This window comes from Bactrocera latifrons, unplaced genomic scaffold (assembly GCF_001853355.1).
Source record: "Bactrocera latifrons isolate USDA-ARS-PBARC rearing strain unplaced genomic scaffold, ASM185335v1 scaffold_140, whole genome shotgun sequence".
Classification (NCBI taxonomy): domain Eukaryota; kingdom Metazoa; phylum Arthropoda; class Insecta; order Diptera; family Tephritidae; genus Bactrocera; species Bactrocera latifrons.
In genome coordinates this window covers 713,609-741,506 of record NW_017534853.1, presented here as the reverse complement: position 1 = coordinate 741,506, position 27,898 = coordinate 713,609, and the positions used below count along the sequence as shown (strand labels likewise).

Genomic DNA, 27,898 nt, shown 5'->3' with positions numbered 1-27,898 from the left:
GTACTTTTTGAAGTATCCTTGACCGGATAGCAGCTGGGTTGTGCAAAAATTAACTTTTCCAAACAAGCCGTAAATTTGGATATTTTATTAGCCTGACCGTCCATCCGCCGCGACTGTCATTCTCCCAAGTTCGTTGCCATGTTGTTATTATATCTTTTTTTATTTGTTCTATTGCCGTCTTGTTATTTTCTGAAGGTTTCTTTAGCTCCCATAGCTTTTTCATTTCCTATGCCAGAAGATCAATTAGGGCATTACCGCTTATAACAAATATTGCATCGCCTGTAACTGTTCGTCTGATGCAACTCTGTGGGCTGCGGTGCGGTTCACCGGTATAATAGGACGCTGATTGTTGTCAACATTAAGAGCTTCACATTTTCTTGTCTGAGGACTCCTATGTTGGCCATTGGTCATTAGTCTGAGTTGGGAGGTGATCGCCGCTACCAGAAGATTAGTCCGAGGTCTAGTCTTACGCATAGGTAGTTTACTGCTTTTTGCGACCTAAGAACATAACAAATACGTAAATGCAAATAGGCAATTATTTATCACCAAAATAGAAACGCATAAGATTTCAAAAGCTGAAAGAAACAAAATTTTAAACAAAACAACTGAAAAAAATTACGAAAAATTAGTTAAAATAAAATTTAAAAAAATATAGTAATTAATTTACGAGCGTCAAAAAAAAATTAATTGCAATTAATTTATAATTAAATATTTTCATATAAAAGAAACACACAAAAAATGTTAATCTGTCAAAAACAACAAAACGGCGCATTAACTTTGCATTCAAAATATGCCTACAGCCAAACATCACTGTAAATGCAAACAACTTTTAGCTCATCTTTTAGCTCCCCCTATCGCTTTTTCCACAAATGTGCGAAACTTAAAATTTTCCTTCCTTCCAGCAAACAATAGTGCCTTAAAGTTTACTTATAATTAGTAATAAAATAAAATTCACAACCAAAAACCAATTAACCTGAACTCGGAGAATACGGAAAATCAACCAAATATGCGTTACAAATGAAAAACAACAACAAAGAAAACACCACTCTAACCTATGTACATATTATATACAATAAAAATGTATTGGCCTGAACATAATAAATTTGCTGTGAAGTTGTAGTAGAAGTGTTCTTGAAGATTGCTCCAGTTATAAGAAAATAAGAAACACACACACACATATAATATATACATACACAAACAAAAATTCAAAACAAAGAAACAAAATTTGCCAATTATTATTTTACAAATAAAATTTGAAATCAGAAAGCATATCACAAATCTCAGCATAAAAGTAACCAAGAATACCACAAAATATTTCAATTGGCTCACCAACACACCCACACATTGGATTACTTTTAATTGGATTACATTGGATTTATCTACATAAATTTATTGAAAACAAGTCGACAGAGAAAACCTACACGCTGGCTTACAACAACGACGAGAGTTCAGTGCAAGAAACCCTCTCACAACTGGATTACTACGCCTATTGGTTGACACACTGTTTGGGAAGGTTAGTACCAGAAATTAAGCAAACTATTTGCATTTACATGCTTACTTTATTTCATTTAATTTTTTTTTTGTTTTTTATATACATATGTTTTAGTATATGCTCAGGGCAGCGGCGTGCGCTTAGAAAATTCGTTAGCAAAAATTAGCAAACACGAGCAATACCAAACCGCCATGAACTCGTTCGCTGCGGACACACTTAAGTTTGCATTTTTATTTAATTTATTTTCATTTTTAGCTTTTTTATTTAGATTTTTTTCTGTTTTGCTACTCAACTACCACTCTCTTCAATTGATTTAACTGTGTGCAAATATTCGTGTGTTTCGAAAATAAAGTTTATGCTGACCTTCCTTAAGCCATGAAGGTTGTTTGCTTTGCCTTTGCCTTGTTGCCTTAGATCACACAAATTCATGTATGTATGTAAAGCATTTGACACAGGAGGATAAAACTTAAACAAAAATATATTTATTGAGCTCCAAAAGCACAATTGGTGACACTTAACTTATGTGACTTTTATAGTTAACTAAGTTCACTTGGGGTCGTTTGAAAATTTAGCCGAAACAAAAGCTTTTAAAATGTAAAACATACACTTTTGGAACTTTACAGACTATCTGCATTTTTCTGTAATCTTTTTTCGATATTCAAGCCATCGAAAATTAATGTAAAATTGTAATAAATAGTCGATGGCAGTAGAAATTTCTCTAGTCAGCTTTGAATACGTTTTCACATTGCGATCGTAAAATAAATTTTGGCTAAGAAAAGAAAATATTACAAAACTTCTTTTTCTTTATTGGCGTAGACACCGCTTACCCCGCTATATCCGAGTTTATAACAGTCGTTCTTCCTTTTCGCTGTTTGGCGCCAATTGAAGATTCCAAGCGTTGCCAGTTCCTCCGACACCTCGTCTTTCCAATGGAGCGAAGGTCTTTCTCTTCCACTGCTTCCCCCGGCGGGTCCTGCAACCAATACTCTCATAACTGGAGTGTTTTCATCCAAACTCAATTAAAAATTCATCCTACACATTTTAGAACTTTTTTTTTGTTAATTGCTTTATATTTCACACCCTCAGCTTCACTTTTGAGAATATTGGCAACTCTATACCGTTTGTTTTGTAAATTACAGTTATTCAAAATATATTAAATTGGCAACTATGTTCCAAACAAATGCTAAAATAAAAAATTAGCGCATAAATTTCAATATATATTTTTTTATGTGGAAATTTTGTTTAAAAAAAATGAGAGTTAAGAAATTATTGCAAAAATTGTTCTTAAGTGGTGACATTTCAATTCCAGTTTTTAAATCTGGCAACTCCACACCAGTTATGTCGAAATTGAAGCTATGCCAAATATTGTTTTGTATTATTTTCTACTACAGAATATTTAAAAACCAAATACCCAAACACACTCTTTATAATTAATTGTTCGGTACATTTTTTTTGATGTGGCAACACTGTTTCAAAAAAATTCCGGATTAAAAATATAACGAGAACTATTCAGCAAGTTTTCTTAATTATTTAATATTTAACATTAATTTTTATTTTTGAAATACGTGGCAACTCTAACTCAGAATATTTCTAAAATTTTATTATAATCTTCAAATCAATTTGCTTTGTTAAATACAAAGATTATTTTACATGCAGCCTCATTTCTGGCTTTAATTATTCAGCAACGAGACCAGTACCTACGATTTGTGTAGTATAGTAGTAGTATTAGGAGTTAGTAGTTCCAATATAAAATATAAATATAAAAATTCTATTAAACGTACACGTGTAAAATTACCGTTAGAAGCTCATCTTAAATACGGTTCAAATTGTGGTATATATTGTATTACCACCATATACTTGTATGGTCACAAAATAGTAAATGATAGTAATATGAATTTAAAAACTATTTTCTCCAAAATATTTATTTTCTATCTTGGATTGACTTGAAGAATATACTAACCGAAACGATTCGGCTTTTGTGTATTTCTAATAAATGCTCCCCAAAATCGTGAATATCACTCAGTTCAAGTAGCTATCTCTCCAAAATGCGATAAGCAAAACTGTAATTCACTCAAATACTCAAACGAAGGCACGTAAATAAAACCAAAAAATCCAAGCAAAACGACAACTACAACAAACTGATAAGCAACTAAAACAATGGAACACTGATAAGATTTTTTCAAGAAAGTTACAAAGTAGCTAATTTGTTTCATTTTCTTACTCGTAAATAAAAACCCACTTCGCACACAAGTGCTGTCGTCACGATGAGTTGCTGCTCAATTAGCGATATCTCGCAAGCATAAATGTGTACTTAGATATTTGGCAAAGTTAATGCACGTGTAATCACGAGATACCATCAAATACAGCCACAAACACTTACACACGCACACACGTACACAACGTAAATAATGTAATGTCATCGAGAGCGCCAATTTTGTTGTTGCGGTTGTTTCGCATCGCAATTAAATTTGAATGCGCTCAAGTGCTGCTGTTGATTTTGTGAAATTCATTTATTTTCGTATTATTGTTAAATTATACACTGCTAAACATATATACATACATATATAAATATGTAAAGTACCATTTGGAATTCAGAAATTTTATTAAAATTATTTATCAAGCAAATTGTCATATTTTTTACTCACCTGCTTGGGCATAAGTGTACTAATCACGTTGTAGATAAACATCCCATAGAATTCGTTAATCAATCAGTAAACACTTGAGGTATACCGGCAAATCGCAAAAGAGGCCATACTTGGTGCTACAAGAAGTAATATTTTGTAGCTGAAGTGTATGATTTGAAAAATTTGGGGACGTAAGAGTCAGGCTGAAGAGTTCGTAACGTTTCGACTCATGATGGACGGTGTCACGCTCAATAGCACAACTTCCGATTCTGAAATGTATTTTTGGTAGTATTTGATTAGACAAATTCTTCAAAACAGCATTCATACCTAACAGAAACTGTAAACTAATTATTGCTTCAATTCGCTTGGTGCACGCGGCTCGGTTGCACACTTCAAGCCAACTATCAGTTAATTAGCTAGTAAATATCAAAATGACTATCAGAAATATCTGTTGAAATTTCTATAAGTGCCGTTTTCTCACTGCCTGGTTGGCAACCATCTGTCAGATAAGTTCTGGTTAACTTAACCAAGACACCTTCTTTCGATAAATTACTTTTTTTTGTAACCACAACTGATAGATGGCTAACCAGACTTTGAGAAAAGCGTGCTCAGTTTCTTAAGACCCAATTAAGAAATCTAAACGATACTCGTGTGTTCGTTCATTCGTTTGTTCCGCAAAGGGCTTAAGAATTGCACTGCGTGCATTTTTTAATTTCCACGCGAGTTCTTTCAATTCATTGGGGATTGAGTAATCGTGACTTTCTGGCCTCTGAACCTCTGTTTTCATTAACACTCCGTTATTCCGCTAATGCTAAGTTTAAAAAGTTAAAACTTAGAGTTCATAGAATTACTTACATTTCTAAAATAATTTCGGGTGCTTGTGCCAATTAAAATTATTAGGAAAATTGTTGAAATTTTCGAATTATGTAATGTCAACGTAACTATGTGTACGTGACAAATATTTTCGGCTGTGTACTTGCATCGAAATGAATATTTGCACTTAGTATTACGACGGTTAACGTCACACGATATTAGAATATTATTACTTGCGCAAATGAAATGGTCGTCGGCAGCGACGGCAACGCGACGAACAAAGTGATCATCACAATGGGCAGCATTTGGGCAAAAGTACTGAAAATAAACAGAAATATGTATGTATGTACGTTATTGTGACCTTGTAAATAGGCGTTTGCGAACAGTTATTGACATATTAATAGTGTCGTGTGACACATTTTGTGTAAAGTAAATTTTATTTTTACCAAATTGGATCTTACAGCAGAGAGAAGTTGAAAATGTGTAAGTATTATTGAAATTTGAAAGACAGCTGTCAGTATTGCTTGTTTTTCATTCACAATAGAACAAAATTGGCCATTTTTAACAATGTTGACAACGAAAATGAAACTAACTCTCTAAAAGAGAAAATTAAATAAGAGTTTGCAACGGAGCTATCTTCACTAACTCCTCAATTATTTTCGTGATATTCATGCCAACCCCCTTCGAAAAATTATACTCCAGGTACATGTAAAAATATAATTTATATGAAATATTTTACTATAATATTCTTTCTTTGAGCAAAATGAATAAAAAACATGGCAACTCTGATCATAAATATTTTCATGGAATTATAAAAATAAATATAATATAATAAACTTAGTATGACATTTTACTTATTCAGTAATTAGTAAGCCAAGTAAGTGTTTTAAAGTAATAAAATTATATGGCAACTCTATTCATAAATATTCTCAACAGGAAATTATGACAAATGAAGAAATGATAATATGCAATTTTACATAATTATTCATTAGTTGGCCGAATGAGATTTATTTACAGTAACAAAATTATATGGCAACTCTGTTTATAAATATTTTCTTGGAATTTCATAAATAATCAGAAACAAATATTATTTCGTTTCATTTATTTACTAATTCGTAAGCGAAGAAAGATTTCTTTATGATAACAAAAATATATGGCAACTCTGTTTATAAATATTTTCATGGAATTTCATAAATAATCAGAAAAAAATATTATTTCGTTTTATTTATTTACTAATTCGTAAGCGAAGTAAGATTTTCTTATGGTAACAAAAATTATGGCAACTCTGTTTATAAATACTTTCTTGGAATTTTATAAATAACTAAATATATTACGACATTTTATTTGCATTTTAATTAGTAAGCGAAATATATTTTTTTATAGTAAAAAATATGTGGCAACTCTGTTCATAAGTATTTTCATGGAGTTTTATAAACAATTGGAAAACTTAGTAAGACATTTTACGTACTTACTAATAAGTAATAAATTTTTCAGTTTAATTTAATAAATTTTTATATATTTATATAAAATATATATATAGTAAAATATATATATAGTCAAAATGTACCAACAAATCTTGTTGAATTGACGAATTTTATATATTACATAATTTTTTTATACCACCTGACGTTACTATTCAGCTGCACGCCACTGTAAATCGTATGGCATTATGTAAAACTGTACCAAACCTTTGAAAGAACATGTGCCAAAGCAATTATTTTATTTATTTAAACATTAAAATTTTACAATTTCTCCCAAGTCATATTTTCTGATACGACAGCTGTGTCGCTGATTGTTGCTAATGTGTGTCCTATTGGATGGCGATCTCACTATGCGAGAGCACAACACACTTCTAAGTACTTACATTTTATGTATGTATGTACATATGTGTATGTTTGCGTATTTGCCGGCATGTGTTGGGCCACAAAGTTAGCGCTGAACTAGTAAATCAAACTTTGAATTGTGTAACATAGCAGCAGTCGAAAATCGTTTGACGTCACGCGCAGAAAAGCAACAAAAAAAACAGTAAAAAAATTCAAAAGAAAAAACAAAAAAATAAAAAAAACAAGATCAGAAACAAAAAGTAAAAAAAACAACAAGCGGCAGGGAAAAGTTAATAAGAAAACAACCTATGCGATGAGAAAAGTTTGTTACACAATTTGGCAAATGAAAGGCAATGACAAAATTTGTATGCTTTGTATGCCTGTGTGAACAAGTATAAAAAGCGTGTACAAATCTAAATATCAATAAAAATGTTGGCAATTTTTTCATAAACATATATTTTCTCCATACAATTTACACATATAGTTCAAATATATGTTTGTTTTTGTATGTATGTATGCTTAACCGTTCAAAGGCACGAGTTAGATTTAATATAATTGATATAATATTCGCATACGCCGCATACTCACACATACACACACATGCATATATTTTGCGTTAATTTAGTTTGACCATGAACGTAGCCGGCGAATGCGAATTTGTCAACACAGAGAAATGTACACACGCGCGCACTAACTGTAAAGCCACATATATGTGTATATATGTATTAACACACACATGTGTATATATATGTATATCTATATATAAAAAAAAATATATATTGTCTCTTATACACATCTTTCTTTGCATGTATATATATATATACATATTTACTCATTTCTTTGCATGTATATGTGCGCGCATTTATAACAATTACAAGCGTGTGGCTTTTGGAATTGTTGCCGTTTTTATTAGCACACATTTGGTGCTGGCAATTGAAAATCAAACAATGCCAACAACAACATGTCAAATATTATAACATCGCAAAGTTTTTGGGTTTTTCACCTATTAGAAGGGCAAATGTACTCAACTACACACCAACTGTGCTAACAAACTGCGCATACATCACTCCCCCTACCCCCCTTATCACTGCGCGAAGAAAAAACTTCTGCTGTTAAATGAAAATACGAAAAAATACTCTTCACTTGCTCTCCGCCAAAAAATTGTAATAAACCCGGCACTATTTTCGGTTATTCGCGCGTGTGTGTGTGAATTTTATCTTTACAGCGCGTACAACAAAGTACATGTGTGCCCCTGACCCGTCAGCACGCGCTTACCCCTTGGCTAGCGCTGTGTCTACTAAAAATCATATTTAATCATTACTATGGGCATTGTTGTATTTTGTGCGTTGTCTCCTCTGTGCCATCGCCACCCACTCCTACTACGTATCACCGCAACTGTGTGGGTTTATACATGCCGCGTGTTGTTTTTTATGTTTGCCGGCGTTCTACTCATGTGCAGGTAGTTAAGTTGATTCCATTGTGTTTTGCTTTTTTTATGTTTATTGCTTAACGCAATTGCGTATTCTCTCATTTCTGATATGTGAAGCACTTTCTCTGCCGCTCTCCAGCTTTCTTGTGCTTAACGTAAAAGGAGAGTCGCTTCTTATTATATTCAAAAATTTTCCTTTCATCTGTTTGTTTTTGTCAATCTCAGCTAATAATATATGATATTAGTAATGAGAAACACTTTTGACTTAAGGAGCCAGTTGATTGGTACTGAAAATCATAGAAGATGAGTAAACTCTACAGTGTCAAAATTATGCAGAAAATACTGTCTTTATAGAGAAAACTATACCAGGAATATAATCTAGCCGCTCGAAACACAACTTTATGAAAATACGCAAAAACTTTGGATGGAAATCCTTATACAATTGTGTATATCGAGGGAACTCTACTACTACCAAACTATACTTTTACCAAAATTTATTTTTTTGTCGAAAAATACCGTGTTTCTTGTATTTATTATTATTATATATAATACCTTAATGTTTGAGGCTCCGATCAACTGTTGGTTTTTACTTTGTAATTTGCGTTAGCAAGCGGAGTGGAGGAGATAATATTTATTGCTTAATTTTCTCCATTCGCTTTTTTTCAATTCCTCTCGCTCATCAAAATGTCGACTTATAATATACTTTACAATTTACATTACATATGACATAATCACCTAAATTTTTAAGTTGATCCGAGTAATAATTTCGAAGATACAGCCTTGGGAACTTATAAGCTCGAGGCTAGCTAGGCTAAGTGCGCCGTCTTTAAACGCGTTTTTCTCCAAACTGTGTTTTTGAAATCGGTTGACAAAATTTCTCGAGAACTACTCATCCGATCTTCATGATGTCTTGGACATACAATTCTTAAAGACTTGAATGGAACATTTTTTTCGATTTAAAGTATTTGAAAAAAAAATATGTCGCAAAATTTTCATTTCTTGGTAAAAATGTCTGCCAAAAATTCAATTTTACCGTTTTTATCCTTTGCTCGAGTTCTAAGTTGAGATTTTAAGTAAAAAAAATATTCGTTTTCACTTTAGATGATCCTGTAAAGAGTTACCCTGAAACCCCGCGGGCGCATCTTTTTTCTAAAGGGTTACCGGAAATGGCGTCGCAATGGCCTTGTTTAAAATATTTCTGAATTTCTTTGTTGTTCGTAACAATAAAAAATTCGAATCAAATATTTCATTCTTAAATGAGAAAAAATTGTTGAATAAAAGCTGTTTTTTAGCCGAGAAAACCCATGTAAACCCTTTAATAAAAAAGAGCAAGATTCTTGGTCAATAATGCAGATATTAGGCAAGTAGGCAAGCATCGGCATTTCACAGCAGCGGAGATAAACAGCCTTCTAACGAAAATCTAAACTTTCTACAACAACATATGAATAAGACTTTGTAATTTTAATTTTGTGAACTCAGGTTGTTCTAAATCATTTAATTCAGGTCCAACACCGTTTGCTTACATATGATAATTGCTTTATAAACATAACATATCAGTGGTTTCAGCTTTCCCTATTTGATATACTAATATATATTTACTTTTCTTTATTTTCAGGTAAGCATCCCTAAAATTTATCACTGGATATAAATCGTTTGCACAGTTGGCTTCGTAAGTACACATATAAACACAACACGTGTCACCTAGATTAGTTTGCTGAATAAATATGGGCATGTTATTAATATTAATATAAATTATATATATGAGTAATAAATATCTTATTTGCTTATATAACATACGTTTTTAAACACTTGCAACATGTCATTACAGAGTATAATAATTTTTTTCACCTAACGGTAGTTATAGGGTTATATATGGTATAGAATATATAAATGAACAGGATGACGAGACCCGTTGAAATACAATCTATCCGTCCATGCAAGCGATAACTTGAGTAAAATGTGAGGTATCTTAATGAAATTTGATACAAGTGTTCCTTGAGAAAGAGAGGACGAGTTCGTATACGAGTGTAATCAGATCACTGCCAAGCCCACAAAACCCCATTAATCGAAAACATATAAACATATAACAAAGCACCAAAATAAGATACAATACTATAATTTAGTTATGTGGTTTGAAAATTTAAAAAAGTGGCCTCCTAATAGTTTTATTGCGTATATCTCCCAAATCATTGAAGCTATATCACCTAAACTTGTACAGGACATATCACATCGATACCTCTTACGATAAGACGAAAATAGGTACACTCTGATTATAACCACGCCCACGCCACATTTAGCGATTTATTAAAAACTACCAAAAGTGCGAAAAATCAATGAATGAATAAGGCAGAAACATGAAAATTTCACTACCATAATGATAGATAGGTTTTAGCGATGAATATTCCTAACTAGATGATTTAGGAATATCTAATTCTTTCACTTTCCAGCATCCAAATCAAGAACCATTCCATGTTTCTGCATTAAACGTTGCATAAATAGAGAGCGCTCAAAGTATTTCATCCTACGCCCAAAAATTGTCGAATTTGGGCTATAAATTTTCATGATCCCAGATCCCAAGGCTGACCTTTTACCAAAAATAACGGCAAATCTGTGATATATATTATTGAAATTGGAGGAAAATGTTTCTTTGATAATAATATACCCTATAACTAAAATTAGTTGATTCGGATCTCAACTATTTTTTATCACATATATCGACGAATGTGCATTTTTAATATAAAACTTTCTCAATACATACATATGTATAGATATTTCGCCAATTTGAAATTGTTTTTACAAGACCAATTCGCCTAATTTGACAACTGTATTTCAAGTGGTAATCATAGCAGAGAGAAAACTCTTTTAATAATAATATTTTCTAGTTTTATGTCACAGATAGTCAACAAGCGAAAGTTTGTACGGTACATAAGAAATTCGTACGCCATAAATAGTGGAAATAAGGGTGATATGAGCTTTATGAAAACTCCTGCAACATCAGAAGGTTAAAATATGATTTTGAAAACTAAGAACTAAGAAATTTTCAAAATTCTAAATCACATATTTGTATGTAACAGAAATAGCGCCTTAACACCTATTACGAAATACTTATAGTCATTGCTGTAGACACCATGCACCTGCTGTATCTGCCTCCAAAAACAAGAAAGTGGGAAAGTCGAAATCACACACACAAATGCACATATGTAGATACAAATTGTGTATGTATGTATATTTTGTACACCGCCCACGCCGAGTTTTCCTTGAATTCGCTGCAATTTAGTATAGATAGCAATAATTTAAATTAACAGTTGTGCTCCTTTCAGTTCAGCTCATTTCATTTCCAACGCGGTTCAGTCGAATTTTTACCGGCTGGGTAGAACTTTAATGGGCACGTTCACTCAAGAAATTCGCATTTCATTTTATATATCTACATATGTATGTATGTGTTTATGTGTACGTATACATACGTATATATGTCTGTATCTATTCAGTAAGTCAATCATTGTTCTTGCTGTTGCTGCTGCTGTTAAGTTGCTCACTTGTTTGTCTATTCTAAATTTAGGTCATGCTAAACACGCTGACAAATACGAAATGTCATTGTAATTGCAAATAATATTTGTTTTTGTATTTTGTTTAATTTCTCCTTGTTTTCACCTTATTTTTACCTTAATTTTGTTATTTGTTTTATTTTTGTATATTTTTCAAATTCCACTTGCTCTAATTTCTAAGTTCTCAGCAATTTTTCAAATTTTTCAATTGTTCAAAATTATTTGTATCTAGCGCACAATGTTTGTACTAGTATCTACAAGTGCTTTTTATAGTAATTTCTACCATCTCTTGTATTTAATTTTAAAAATGCAATAATTTTACATTTTCGAAATATTAATTTTATGCCTGAGCTTCCCAGAAAATATATAATGTTATTTCTCTTCGAAATTATTTACAAACGACTTCAGAAAATCAATAGTACCATATTCCTTGGAACCTTTCTGTATCAGAAGTTTTCTTGTTTCCTTTAGTAGAACCTAACCCAGGTAAAGGGTTCTTACTGAACTTTGTAAGAAAGCTGGTTATCGTCTTATGCGTAAAGCTCATCACGCTCTTTGCTGTATCTATATAAAACCAATTTTGGTATCAATTGATTTTAGTAAACATTGTCTAACACTAAACGTAAGTAGATATTATTATTCGTATTTTAATAGAACTGATTATAAAGTAGAAGATCACGAGCAATCGTACTGAAGCCATTGAAACACCTGTTGTGAATTATATTTCGTTTTTATAAATCGATAGAGAATCCCGATATCTCAACAACATCATCGATTCCCCTTTTCACTCCTCGCTACCTTAGGCGATGCTCTATTGTCACATGCTTAACATGCAAGAGCAATAACAGCAAAGTTAATTCGGTCTCCCATTCAACCCATTTTTCACACACAGAGATATTATTCTCAGTTAAATTTTCTCTATTATTTTAAATTAAATATCCCATACATGTTCTGTCAAAAGTCGACTCCATATACTGAGGTCGACATATTCGGTACCTAGAGGCTTGAACAGTTTTTGTTCGCTTTGGACAAAGTTTGGACGTGAGGTTGTATACTCTTAAGGTCTTAATTGCTTATTGAATTGTCTACTGTAAAGGAAAGATTCAAATGGAATTTCAAATTGTGCTATATGAGAAGTAGGCGTGATTATAGACCTTTGGGCCGATTTTCCCAATTTTCGCACTGTGACATAGAAATATGAGAAGAATGCCACGAACTAAATTTAGTCTAAATCGGCCTTGCAAGTCGCAAAATATGGGATTCCAAAGTAGGTGGTGCCACGTCCATCGTCAAATTTCCGCACCGGCTCCCATAAAGTCCCCTCATACCACCTCGGTGATAAAATTTAATGCCTCTGGGTTATTTAGTTATTGATTTATTGCGCTTTTAGTTGTTTTCGTGAGCACCGTTATATGGGAAGTGGTCGGGATAACTTCTATTTTCACACTATCAGAAGTGGTTTAAAAGATATATACATTAAACTAATCAGAGGGCGGGCCCATGCCCAATTTTTCAAAATGTTTTGACCACATGTGCCCCTTGCTAGTGCAATCCGCTGTGTGAATTTCAGTTATATCTTAATTTAGTGCTTAGTTGTGGCCGTAGCTGTTCTTGTTTTATAACAAAAATATTTGAAAAACTAAAAGATTGATATTAAAATATTTCCGGCGAAGGTATGTGCCTCCGCAATTAACGGAATAACAAATATTTTATGGACTGCGCTAAACCGAAATGTACATGCTTTATTTGCCGCACATAAGCAACTATACAGCACAACATCTTAAATCTATTTCCGCAACAAATAACCTTAAAATTTCTTCGAACACAAACAAACACCAAACAAATAGCGAAATTAACAAATTTAATCTCCACAAGTGACGTCTTTAAGCAACGGCGAAAATTAGCACGTTTAATTGCCACAAAAGCTGCAACAACTCGCAGTTGACAAACACAGCTGCATAATTCACATAAATATACCCAACAACACATACGCACACACACACAAATGAAATCACTTGTCGCCACTGAGCAAAGCGGCAATTAGCCACATCACACTGCACTTTTGCCACGCAACGCACACCGTGCACCGCCAACGCCTCGCCGACACCAGCACTTGCCGCTCACTCAACCGCTGTTTGGCAATGCGCCGCTTTCGCCGCCACTTAATGACAACTAACGGCCGCCAGCGAGTGTTGCACATTTATTACTCATAATTCCAATATTTGCACAGCGCGTATGAGCACAAATTGAAAATATTGTTGCTGTTGTTTTTGTTGGCGTTGGCGTTGATGTTTTTTGTAGTTCATGTTGTTGTTGTTATGATTGTAGGAAATTTGCGTACGCGTAGGCGTTGCACAAGTCTGTTGCAGCAACAGAGCGGTTGCATGCCCCGCACTCAGCACTCGCATCGCTAACGCAATGCGCACTTGCACATCCCCTCATGGGCACACACTCAGCGCGCGGCATGCCGCATTTGGTAGAGTGGGTCAACGCATCGAAATGCCAGGCGTCAGCTATTCATTACAAATTATTTCAATTCACTTTTGGGTGGGTGGGGCTCTCTTGTTGTTGTATTCACGTTTTTGTTGTTTGCTTTTATTTTGTTGTTGTTGTTTCTCATTCATCAACTGTTGCTAACTAATGGCAATTTGTTTTAATTCACTGCTCCTTCTTTAAGTAAACTTAGTGCGATATGTGTATTCGTGTGTGTGTGTGTGTGTGTGTGTGGGTGTACGGCTAAAACGACTACTTGGCGTATAAGTAACGCTCGAACTAACTATCTTACTAAATACTCGGATTTTTTTTTTTTTTTTTTTTTTTTTTTTTTTTTTTTGTTTTTTTTTTTTTTTTTTTTTTTTTTTTTTTTTTTTTTTTTTTTTTTTTTTTTGTATTTATAGGGAAAATCAGTATTTATCTTATCGAAATAGGCGATTATTGAGTATTATATATGTTTACAACAATAAAATACCGCAAATTCTGCATTAAGTGACGCGTGAAAGCGTATTTTCCTAATAGCACTGTGCAGTAAATACTCTTGGAGGAAACACTAAATATTTTCGTGAATAAAGATTCTGATTTCGATAAAAATCGAAAAGGGGACCATCAAAAAGATCTCCGTGAACCTATAGGCTTGTCTAAATATTTCTATATCGAGAAAGAAATGTTGAGACTGTGGGCAAAGAGCTCACTGTATTTCTTTCCTTCGAACTTGAGTCAAGACAATTTTTCGCCAGCGCTGACTAAGCCTCTGCGAAGCCCAGCTTTCCAGTTGTAGAACGCTAGAAGAGTGCAAACCCCGACCTTTCAGGTAGTCTTAAAATGAAATTAAAAGAGACTTACTTACAATATATTCCTCTACCAACCATCCACACATGCTTCGAGCCATCCGCAATGAAGACCACTGCCACTCTCCTACAGTGGCTTCCTCCCACCTACATCTCCATCTATGTGCAGCGAAAATACTCCCAGAGTTTGGTTTGGCGACCTTATGATCCAGAAGATACATTGAGAACTCAAAGCGTGTGAGGATTTTCGAATCTTCAGATATATGTACACTTGAAAACTCAGATTATCTGAATCAGATAGCAATTTTCTCGCCCATACATATGTATACATTAATGTGCGCTATACGAAAAATTTCGTTATGTGCCTATATACTAATGATCACCCTTCGTTGAACGCTCTCGCGCTCATTTGCAAGTGTGGTCATTCCCCACCATAGATCATATTGGGCTTGATGGTGTCGTACAGCCAACGCAATCAATGCCTTCCTTGCTTTCTCCTCGATATCAAACCTAGAAACTTTTACGAGTTCACAGACCGCATGAATCAATTTTGAAGAGAAGAAAAAGTGACAATAACTTATATGTAAGTACCCAGCCGCAATTGTTTGGCTTAGTAATGCTTGGAATTTCAACCTTCGTATTTCCCTAGAAATTATAAATGTAAAAGGCAATATGCACACACACACAGATAGGGGTACTCTGTCGGTTGCACAATTTAAAAAGTCAACAATAGACAATGTAATAAATCCCAAGTAATTTACACATTTCTAAGCAATGCGCACAGTAAAAGGCGCATAAAGCGATAAAAAGGTACTAATAGGTGAAATGTGCCTCCAAGCGGAATTTCTGAAATCTATGTACGCACACATACAAATTTGGCGTGGGGTGACCGATATCACAAACATCTGTGTATGTATGTGTTTACATAAATTTTACTGCTAATAAGGTACTTAGATAATATATACGTATACATACTCGTGAATATGTATATATGTACCTACGATTAGAACCGCACCGAAGTAATTCACTCTTCACGCATGTATGTAGCTTTGTTGTTGTTGCAGCAATGGGTACTGCAGAGTGTTGAATAAGTTGTTTAAACAACTTCAGTCGGGCAAGTTTACAACCCGAAGCCTAACTGCTTTTGTTGTAATTTAGGGCGAAATAAAAAACGAAAATCGGTAGATAAGTTCGAAAGGAAATGAGCATGGCAATAAAAATAACAAACCAAAACGAAAAAAAGTAATAAGACAGATAAAGTACAAAAAAATCTCAACTCATACTTACGCAGTAAGTATTCAAGTACTGGAGGTACATGCATATGTACGTACTCCCACCGCTTACAGCTAGCGAGCGCGAATATGAAAGACTAACAGCGCTAAAGATAGATGAGGCGAACATACACATACATACATGCACACATGCCTACATACCTGTATATGTACTCACTTATGTAGGTGGACTTTTATGGTTTTACATGCGCGTATATGTGTATGTGTGCTTGTGTGCTTGTGTAGTCATATGCCAGTCAACACCCAAAGCTAAATCAATATAACTGTAAATTTTACATTAAGTGCCGCAGTAAAAGCGGCAGCGTTGATGTACACATATGGTGTGTTTTGTTTTATTAGGGATGTCCGTATTTATACGAAATTTTTTTTATATCATAAAAAATTAAAATTTACCTTTAGAACATATTTTTATTGACTATTATTTTGCAAACAAAAAGCATTCTTATTTCTAATTTATTCCAACAACAAACTTTTTCAATGTTAAAAATATGTAAAAGCTATACATACATATATCTTGTCTAGCCAAATAAAAATATTTTAGCAACAATAATTAATTTCCCAAAAGGCTAATTTTTTATTCTTACGTACTTATATTGGAAAATGCAAAATAACATAGTAAACTTTTAAATGCATATTAAGAATATTTTTTGACTTACAGTTAGGCATTTCTCGAAATAGCATTTTTCGAATTTGCTGCAGTGATTGCTCGGAGACATATGATCCGAACTCTACCAAAATTTTTTCAGCACTGATCAGAAGAAAAATCTAGTTTTGGCTGCCAGAAGGTGACTAAAATGTTAGATTAAATTCGACTATTTTTTAAACACCGCCATTTTATAAATGTTTGATTTTTTTTCATTTGCTGGTCATTGTTCGAACAATAATCTCTGATACAGAATTTGTTTTTAGGTTTCATCCATGGAGAAAGAATCACTGCATCAGTGAATTTGTTGTTAGCTTATGTTGGCAGTTTTTCTAATTCCTTAAAATCGTTTTTTTTTTTTACAATGTACAATGTTCCTCAATGCATATTGAAGAAACATTACACAGTTTTCAACATTAAAGTATATGGAAGAAATTAAAAGTTAGAGGTTAGCGGCCTTTGTTGATCGAAACTAGTAGTTTGAAAATATTAATAATTAAAAGTAACGAATCATAAAATAAAATAATTCAACAAAAAACTTACCAATTTAATTATTTTTAATTTTTGTTCGTAAATTCACATAACCATTTTTTTTAATAAACAAAATTAATGTTATATAAGGATATCCCTAATATGCTGTATATTAAATATCTTTTTTAATTTCTCACATACGATTTTGAAAAAAAATATACGTTTTGGAAGATATAAAAATAAGAACGTCCCTAATATTCATCAAAAATTTTTATATGCCTTAATGTTACAGCTAAGAATAGTGGGTGTTAAAGTGTGGTGCGCCGTATAGGGCAGGGTACACATGCGTGCAAATATACATACATTAGCACCTACGCAAAAGGGCGCACACGCACATACATATGTATGACCAAAATGTGGGCTCATTACATATTAACAATGCCGCACGGCCAACAAAGCAATCCAAACGCTTTGAAACTATGAATACGAGTATATACTAAATATGAATTTATGTATCAAGTTAAACACCAGCAATATTGGAAAAATAGCGGTATTTTGATGGATTTTCAATTTTTGCAACGGACTAATATTGATATATAATATATGTACATATGTATATGTTATACATATGCAACTATGCATATGACGTCACTATATCTGCTTTTATGTTCTTACATAATTTCACTTACGTTTTACGTCCGAAATGAAATTGAATCTGTTCTTTTATACGTATGTATATATGTGTATACATATAGTATGTACTAACATGCATATGTCCGAGGTTTGGTAATATTATGAGTATTATCAAAATGTCAAAAACGACAACCAAAGCATATCTCACCGAAATAACTACTCTGTTGTGCAACCTAGTAACACACACACACTCCTACCTCTATCTGAGCAAGCCACCAGTGGGGGAATCGTAAGCGTTCGCGGTCAAATTGAACTTTACGACCCTTCTAATATTCAGATAGTCAAACTCATAGAAGCACATTTACCGAATAACGACATATATACTAGATACTTACATATGTACAAGTATATGTATGTATATACTTGTGTATCTGAACTCGCTTTCCTATTTGACTGTAAAAATTTTATTGCTCGCCGGCATTCGCAAGACGCTTGAGATTTTGGAGCAAATTATCACTAATATGTATAAGTATGCATGTAGAACTAAGTACGTACACATGTATATTTAGGCAAAGAAAAAATAAATAGCGAAATTCAACAGAAATGTACGCGCGCATAGGAATGCAAGATTCATGACGATGCCCAACAATGATCAAACATGAACCTACGAAACACGAAATAATGCTAATTAAGAAGAGTTTACTTAGAAGATTCCCAAATTTAAACTTTTGGCTAAAGATTATCACAAACGAGGATATTAGTAGTTTGGAATATCAATTCAACATACCCCATATTAGAGAATTTAGAAATAGATAGTTCCCAAATGGCTCAAGTGAGGACGCACGACCAATGTACATGTGTATATTATATCTGGGAAGTGGGTAATACTCAGAACAAAAAGATTATTACTCAGTGCAGATCTCTAAAACATTCGCTTCATCAAGACACCATCTGGTTAAACTGCGTCCGATATTATCCTCAGTGCAGATCTTCAGAATACTTCGACAGCATAATATAGCATAATGTTGATAAAACTTGAAATTGAAATTGATGCGTCAGCCGCTAAAGCCACCTCCAAAACTAAGTTGGAATAGTGTCGAATGAATGAATGTTTCAATGGTGGTTACACTGGAGTAGATGACATCGCTAACAGTACGAAAGACGGGGGTCATAGGAAGACAAAGCTTTTCTAACAGCAGTTACCCCTAGAAAGGCAACGACAAACCTTCGAGCATACGATTATTAATACTCCATAAAACATTCTCAAAACATCATTAAGCCTTCAGAGTCCTTAGAAGGTCTTCCGTTGGTATGAAAAAAAGGCAAAAAAAAGCTTTAAGCCTATCCCTTGCTTAATCCATATCCAAATTGATCAAAAGATAAAGAATATTCGTTAAACAATTTTATAGACGAATGTGGTGCAACAACGCAACCACTTCCTGCTTACAACAACAATCAAAATGCAAAATGCGTGTACAAAAACACTGCCACTTAAACTATTGTTATTGTTGGCGTACGGCAGAAAAGTATGCAACAAAGTTGTTAACTCCACAAGTTCCGACTGCACAAAAAACAACAAAAACGACAACATTTTAAATTGCACTCTGTTAGTGCGTTGACTGTGTGCGGTCGCGGCAAGTGTTGGGCAAACCGACGAATTTAATGGAAAGCGGATGCATACATATACGATTAATAGACGTTGGTGATTTCTTAAAAAATATCACACCGCACCGACACTTGCACTCAATTACTGAAGTTTGCTTTGTTATTGTTTTTCATAAAAACAGAAAGTTGCTGGCATTAGTCGGATTCAAAAGTGCAGCAGCATTTCCTAGAAGAACGACTGACAGCAATTTGTCGAAATTCGAGAAACACAAAAGAAAATGCTGCGCACGTGTAAATCTTGAGAATTTAACCACAATTAATTGCTGCTAACTAGTTGAAAGTCAAAAGTAGTTAAAGTTAGAAATGCTACACAATTTGTCGAAGATAATTGCTGGTATTTTCCAAAAGGCATTTAAGGAGCAAATGATACTGAAAACAAATTTGACTATGAATTCACAAAAATATACAAATCCATTTTTTCCGGGAACTGCGAATGAACAAAAAATTATTTTTTTAAAAATATATAAAAAAAAATTATTATTTTTTGCATTCAAAACATAACCTGTAATTACGCTTACAAATCAAAAATACAAAAACAGTCAGAATAACATTTCATAACCACCCCAAACCCGTTATTATTTCATTCTCATCACAATCACGGTCAGCTGTGGATCACTTTACAATTAATGCTCAACAAAAAAATTAATTACTTTAATTTACTTTCACCCTTTTTATTTGTCATGACTATGCATTTGCATTGTTATTAGCCGGTTTACTGATGTCATTACAACAACCACAACAGCAAAAATCGTCAGCTTATCAAGTACAGAAACTCAATGCCGCGCTGCGCCTTGCATTCATAAAGTTTATTTTTAATGCGATTTCTATACAAATTCGTTCGAGATTACCTATTATCTAATGACAATATACTAGATACTATGTATATGTGAATATATATGAAGGTAGCATCTTACATGCATACGTTTTTTTTTATAATATTTTTTTTTTTTTGTATTTTATCTATGGCTTTACGTGCTTGCCTCCCATGGTGTGCTTTTAATTTACGCTTAATATCTCGATATTTGCCGCTAGTGATGTTATTATTGACAAATATGAGAATCCAGGTGGAGCAGAGATCGAAAGTACGCTCACACACGCACACATGTAGTGAAAGATCATATTAGAAAATGAAAAATCCAGTCTACAATTTGAAGCCTCTCATTTCTCATTGAAATAAAACTAGTCAGAAAATACTATGTTGAACTAAAGTTTTCGCACTGAAAATAAAGGAATAAAAAAAATCTCACATTTCCCGTTATAAAGTGATTGATTTGAAGTTAACTTTAAAGGATTTTGAATAACGAAACACAAAAAAAATTACTTCAAATCTTCCCAAATCCCTTCTCCAAAACCGCCAGTCTGTGGTTTGCGGCAGTCCAATGCTTGAGAACGTCTTGAAATCGACAATTTGTGGTCTTCCGCAACACTTGCCTGAACGGCAGCAATATTTTCATTACTACGAGCGGTTCTTTGTCTTATTGGCACTTGAACATTATGTAAGGAAAATGAACGCTTGAAAATTTCAACAATCCGACGAATAGCAAGCACAGGTGGACTATTATTACGATCATAAAACGGCACGAAAAGTTGCAATTGCAAAACGATTATTTTGATAATAAAATTTATTAATTTGTAAACGTAATTCTGCGTATATATTTCCTTGATGGAATTTTAAACATTACTGAATATAATGAAAATAATTACAGATCATAGACACATAATATTAAAAATGGCGGAAACGACGCTTAGAAAGCATATGAACCCTATCGGAAAACCCGGTTGGTATGCTTAGAAAACAGACTTTGCTACTTCGGTGACCTAGTTAATTTACTTCGCCAAAATTTGTAGGAAATTGGAAAGAAAATAACTGATGTTTACAACCCACAGAAGCAATATCTCTTAGTAACTTCAAGTACCAATTACGAAGAAGAATTCTCACTCAACCTCCCCATTTATTAGCGTTTTGTATTGAAGAAAGGTAGCGGTAGAGTACTCAAAAGCCCTAAATGTTGTGAAAACGTTCCTTATATATCCTTATAACTGACGTGATCGTTATATTATTAAACAATAAAGGGATTCGCCGTAGTGGACTCTGCAAATACTTTCAGACAATTACAGAATTGGTCAATTAAAAAAGTAATAAATGAATTACTGTAATTAAAATACATCATCAAAGATAGGTAAGCAAGCTAGTTTACGATTAAATAAAATGGACTAAAATACTGGACACAATACCTAGAACCGTATTCGAAGTAAGTCACTACCCGCGGTAACTCACAATACGGCGTTCGCTCTGCAAATATTGCTTCCCTTCGCAATTGTTGCACTGAACCATGTAAACTCGATTGAAATGACAGTTTTTACGGAGAATACTATAAACAGCGAACTGCAGTGCTACAAGGATTTTCTAGCAGCAATAAACGCCGAGGGAAACTTTGAGAATTGCTTGTTCTACGATGAGCCAAGCAAAAGCCACACACTCAATTTATTTTTACAAGCTATTGCGGAGCACTTTTGGAAACCTGTTAGAATACAAAGTGGCAACAAAACCAAACAAGAAATTGCAAATAGGTTTAGCAGCGATATGCTCACCATTGCACAGATCGGAGAAGATTTCGAAACGGAACTATCGACACTCGCCAGTACATACCGAACGCATGCGACAGAAGCGCATAATACTCATCAGTACTAAGCGCCTAACACACAAAACACTGGAACTCTACTTGTATAATTGCGCCAATTATGTGGCATTATTCCTTCTGGAGTTTTCTCAGCATCTATGGTGATCGTCGAGAGCTGACACTTTCGCTCCTCAGTTGTTTGTCGACTATTATGCTCTGCAGTACGCACGCTCGACTAGGCGATTTCACAAAAACTTGTTCGCCGCGTTTCTGGAACCCAACTATTTGCCGTAAAGTATGCGCCTTCCGTGTAGTACCTGCTAACAATTCATTTGATCACATGCGTATCGGCGGTTTACACCATAATCCTGTGCACGCACTTCACTGCGAATCTAAATACTTTTATGACGCAGAGTTGGAATGATCTCAATGCAAATGGTCACAAAGTGCTGATCTGTAACCGTTTCAACAATTATTTGCATTCGTGGTGTGATGAGGAATGTACACACATTGAGCACTCGCTGGTATTTGTCGACTCATTCAGGCAGAGGCGCGAAATACTTTTCGCCTTTAACACCAGCTACGAATATTATACCGACCAATTTACCTGGTACTACATTAAGCTGCAAATGCGCAAGCTGAAGCAACCGATTTTTCGTCCAACCGGCATCTACTTGAAGCGACGTGTATTCCATCGCTTTTTCTTGCCGCGAAACTCGATTTTCAAAGACTCGTCAGATCTGTTTCTTATGCGCTTTGCGGATCATGGCTTGAAGGAGTATTGGATTGACTTGACATATAATATATGGATGCGGTGCGTTATGGCGTTATACCGCATATTGAACATCCGGAAGTGTGCTGGAAAAACCGCTTGGTTTGGAGTCTTTTTCGTTTATGTGGCCCTTGTTCGGTTTCGCTTGGACACTGGCATTTTGCATTCTTGCGGTTGAATTAGTTAGTGTGTGTTGGAGAACGTGGATGATGAAAATATGCTGATAAATTATAATTAGAATTCATTATTAAGCTGTGTCGTAAGCTTTTTGCATTGTTTGCTTTAATTGTAGTCAAAGTAATAATAAATTGATGATGTAAAACTTCGTGTTGAGCTCTTGGTTGTTGTCATTACTCATTCTATAGTTAATCGCATTTCATTAGAACAGCATTTAAATGGAACATTTTTTTATTTGACAAGATACCTTCACTAAGTTTAGGTTCGGTTAGGTAAATAGGCTGGTATTCGTGAGACCACAAATAATCGCACTTGGACGGCTAAAGACAATTGTCCGTTGCGATGCACAGATCTCTCAAGTGCGTATCATCGTATTCGCTGGGTTCGTCAAAGTATGGCAACCGAGATGCTTTAACCTTCATCTAGTGAAAGCTGGACATATATTTCCTCTTCTTCCTGTATAAATATTTCCTCTTCTTCCGTCCTGAAACTTTGATAAATTGCGTCCTCCAAGATATTTAGCTGAATACCAATGGGACAATATCTAGTAAGGACACCTGCCATGTGAAATTTGTTAAGAGCTAGGAGCTCCATGCACCTTTTGTTTCCCACTCTTTGCTAAGAGACTTTTGCATCCTCACAAGTGGTGGTTGCTGRTCAACGCTTACTCAAATCACGCGAGGCCTATAGATGCAGTGCCCGAGTGCACGGAAACAGGGGAACACCTGTTCGGATTCCTAATGGAATTTGAGTAAGAGTGTCCTTTTTAAATAGCTTATCTGTTTTACAGTTACCATCGGTTCTGTTATGGTCAGGTACCCAGTCAATTTTAGTTTCGAAGTAGCTGGATGTCATGCAATTCTTGACTACCTTTGAGTTCACTGTAAGGTAGAGCGAAGCGATGTCGCTTGGGAAGGTCGAGCGGCTTCAGTTCTTGAACAAGTTGTATTTTGTATGTTTTCAATTTAAGTTCTCGATGTAAAATGCATCAATTTATTTCATCCGAGTTAATTTTTCTTTTATTAGAATATAAAGTTTTTTCGCAAATCTGGAAATATTTCATCCCTCAAGTGAAATTTTGGGTTACGTCCGCATTTATCGCTTCCATATTTAATTTATTTCTACTTTTTATACTTTTTGGTCTTTTATTATTAATTACACCACAATTTGTCGTCGTCAAATTAGATACTAATACGAGTTTAATTAATTACCAAATTTATCTACGAAATCTGATTTCCTCCTCACATGCATCTACTTGGCACACATACATACATACAAGCACCTACTTGGCGCTCATTAAATGCATATTATTTGTGTTATCACTAGCGCTGTATTTCACACAATTACGTTATGGCCAAGCGACAATCACAGCAAAAACAACAGTAGCAATAACAATAACAAACTGTGACAGCAGCGACGCTAAGTGGCGCGGTGCGCTGCATTTGTGCACACGCTGTGAAGCATGCGAGAGACAATTGTTCTAAGCTATTTACTTTTCGCCAGCCGACCGTTTGCGCTCGCCGCTCGCCCTTTCGCACACCGCCTATTACTGCGCGCACGGCAGATAAACTTTCGCTTTCATTTGCGATTACGATTTTGCATTTGAATTGGTGCATCGGCTCTGCTCTTCGACAATTGAAAGTGACTACGTGAAATCGCGTTTGCCATCAGCTGCGTCAGCGTCATGCAATTGCAAACGCTTGAATTGGTTGCGACGGCGCGCGGGCAGGAGTAGCGCCGTTTTGTTTTTGCACTTGTTCAATTAACAAATAATAATTTCTTTGGCTGAAATATTTTGTAACCTTTTTCTTTTTTTTTATTGTCATTGTACCTTTTCGCACCTACTGTTGCGGTCTGTGCTCGTCGCCGTATGCAAACGTCGTAATAGAATTGTACCCGTAATCAACTGCATCGATATGTTGGTATGTGTGTGTAGGCGCTGATGTGACTGTGAGTGTGTGCGCGCCTTTGTTTGTGTGTTTTCGCTTAGTTTTACTTGGTAATCATTTTCATTTTCACTTTCTTCGTTTGAACAGCAGCGCGGCACCGCGCGCACATGACCGCCGACGCAAGAACGGACGTACAGCGCTCATCGGCTAAACACACACAAAAAGGCTGTATGTATTTACAGAGCGATATATGTATATTTGTACATATGTGCGCGCGTTTGTAGCCCAGCACGCGTCCTCTTTACAGATAATTTCTTCTTCTTCGGCATTTACGCAAATCGGTGAATTACTTATACGCCGCGAAGCGCAGCGCAACGTTAAACGTTAGTTGGCAAGTATTTTTATGGGCTCTAAAGCAAATAAATACCTAAAGACTACATTGTGAGCACAAATTAACACGTGTTGGGCCGGGGGCGGAGAGCGGCTGTACACGGCGCAAGGTGTGATAGACAAAGCAGTGGAGAGATTTGCAGCTTTTGAGAGCATGCCGGGTAACAGAGGAGAGTGCCGGTGTTGGTTATTATTTGCGTCCGTTGTTTTTGTTTTCGTTATCTGGCAGTAAAAGCACTCGACGCATTTTGTGCTGTTGCTGATGTAATACACACATACAAATGCACATAGTACACAGGGAGAGATAACACACTTCACGCCCTTCTACTTATATTCTGTTAAGTAACAAGCTGCCAGTGTTAGAAAATCAAGTTGGATGAAATTGTGCTTTACACAATTGTTGTAAAGGTTACTATTGAAGTTTCATATTTTCACACAACCCATATTTTTTGTTGAAAAATGAACAGAAACCTCAATTATTCTACTTACTGGGTATCTAAGAGAATAGTATATGAAGGCATTGTTTTTAAAAAAGTTGGCGAAATTTTACTAAAAATTAGATTATATCGATTACAGATTCGGCCGCAGGCAGGAATGATGTCCTAGACAGAAATTATTAAGATTTCGGCGTGAGATTATGGGTTTGGGTCTATCGAAGTTCTTGAAAAATTAAGATTTTATTGCTAAGAACGCACTCGGGGTCCTAAAAACATTAACCATTTGATAGAGTAGTGAAAAAATGTATGTTCCACTAGTTTTTAGAGCCGCTGTCGCCCGTAAAGGCCCCTAAAAATATTATTTCTAAAATTAGTCACTAATGAAGGAAATTGTATTCATTTATCTTTACGCCAAAAATAAATTGTCAACATTTATCCGTTCCTCAGTGTTCTAGACTGCCCTAATCCCTCAAGCTTGCTGAATTAATAGGAAAACCCTTTAATTTTCCAAGTGGATTCACGGTTTTTAATCCGCTGTAGTAAATGTTCATAACTGTGGTGTATATCAAAGATCGGTGGACATATTTTACTAATATATCGAGACTATATCTGGGCCGATCCCAAACTCTTCAACATTCATCATCAACATCAATTCAACATTCAATATTCAACATCAAGCGTTGATTTTTAACAGGAAGTGTTCGAGTGGATGGAAACCTCAACTTATGTTGCGCAGCAGGGTTGGCATGCACTCAAGCACTGATTGAACGTGTGTTTAATTCTACTTCGCAACGTTTGTATGGACGAAAAACACTTTTTAAATTAAATATTTTTTAAGATACTTTTTAAGTTAAATATATATTAAGATTCTTCTGAAAATAATAAAAATGCTGTTCATTATTGTGACACACTGTACATACTGCACTGCTTTGTGCTCAACAACAATAAATGTTGCGCAATATCCATCTCAATTCGCACAATATCATGTGCAGAGGCACACACAGCCACATACTTAGTTAATAACAAATAAAAGCCAACAACAAAATGTACACAACAGACAAAGTACCAAAACTGATATAATGCACACATACATATATGTACTTATGTACATATATAACTGCGTATGAACATTTATTTGGAATTTGTAACGTAATCACAAAAGTTGTCCAAGTACATAGAATCAAATGTGCGAGTAATGCTAGGGAGGCGTTTGATTACTGAGCGCTGCCAGAGTACTCGGCGCGAGATAAGGACAAAATGAGTACACGCTTCAATTATGTAAATTTATGCATAGGTATATTAATTACTTATGTAACTTACTATATGTATATGTATATGTACATATATGAATGAACGTAAAAATATATATGTATAGCATGTGCACATAAATATGTAAATGTAAAATACTATTCAGAGTTCTTGAATTATGATATTATGAATTCAGTAAAATAAAGTTGAGTTCTGGTGAAACGAATTTCGAAATTTGAAATGTACAGTTATATTATAAATGTTTGCTTTTTGTTGTCAATACTTTTATCTATGACTCTAAGCGCGGTTACTGTCCTTCAACTCTTTAAAAGCTTTTTATCGTGTACATACATACATATGTAAGTATATACATATACATGCATAAGTATGTTAAAGTTTGCATGTATTAGATGTGCAGTTGCAGTGTAAAATATACAGTTATTAGCAAAAGTGTAAAAAATTCGAATGACAGACATAAGTTTCACTTTAAAAATATACTTTTGTATATGTACATACGTACATATGTATTTAAATGCGGGTAATTTATACATATAATCGAGTTATCTCCAACATATTTGCCACTTCTACGAGTAACTAAGTAGCTTTAAAATATATGCATACATATTTTTATTATTTTAATTGCTGCCTAT

At 34.5% G+C, this 27,898-nt stretch overlaps 1 protein-coding gene across 4 annotated transcripts in view; it reads left to right on the top strand.

Annotated features, from left to right (window-relative positions):
• The first annotated feature begins 1,301 nt into the window (after positions 1 to 1,301).
• The window catches only part of LOC108965492 (sex determination protein fruitless), a 75,761-nt gene continuing 49,164 nt past the window's right edge, over positions 1,302 to 27,898 (top strand). For 2 of the 4 annotated variants that reach the window (XM_018927952.1, XM_018927951.1), the window contains exon 1: positions 1,302 to 1,513. The gene's annotated coding sequence lies outside the window, so the exon portion shown is untranslated. The remainder of the gene's footprint in view (positions 1,514 to 27,898) is intronic. The other 2 variants (XM_018927953.1, XM_018927950.1) reach the window with 1 other exon arrangement.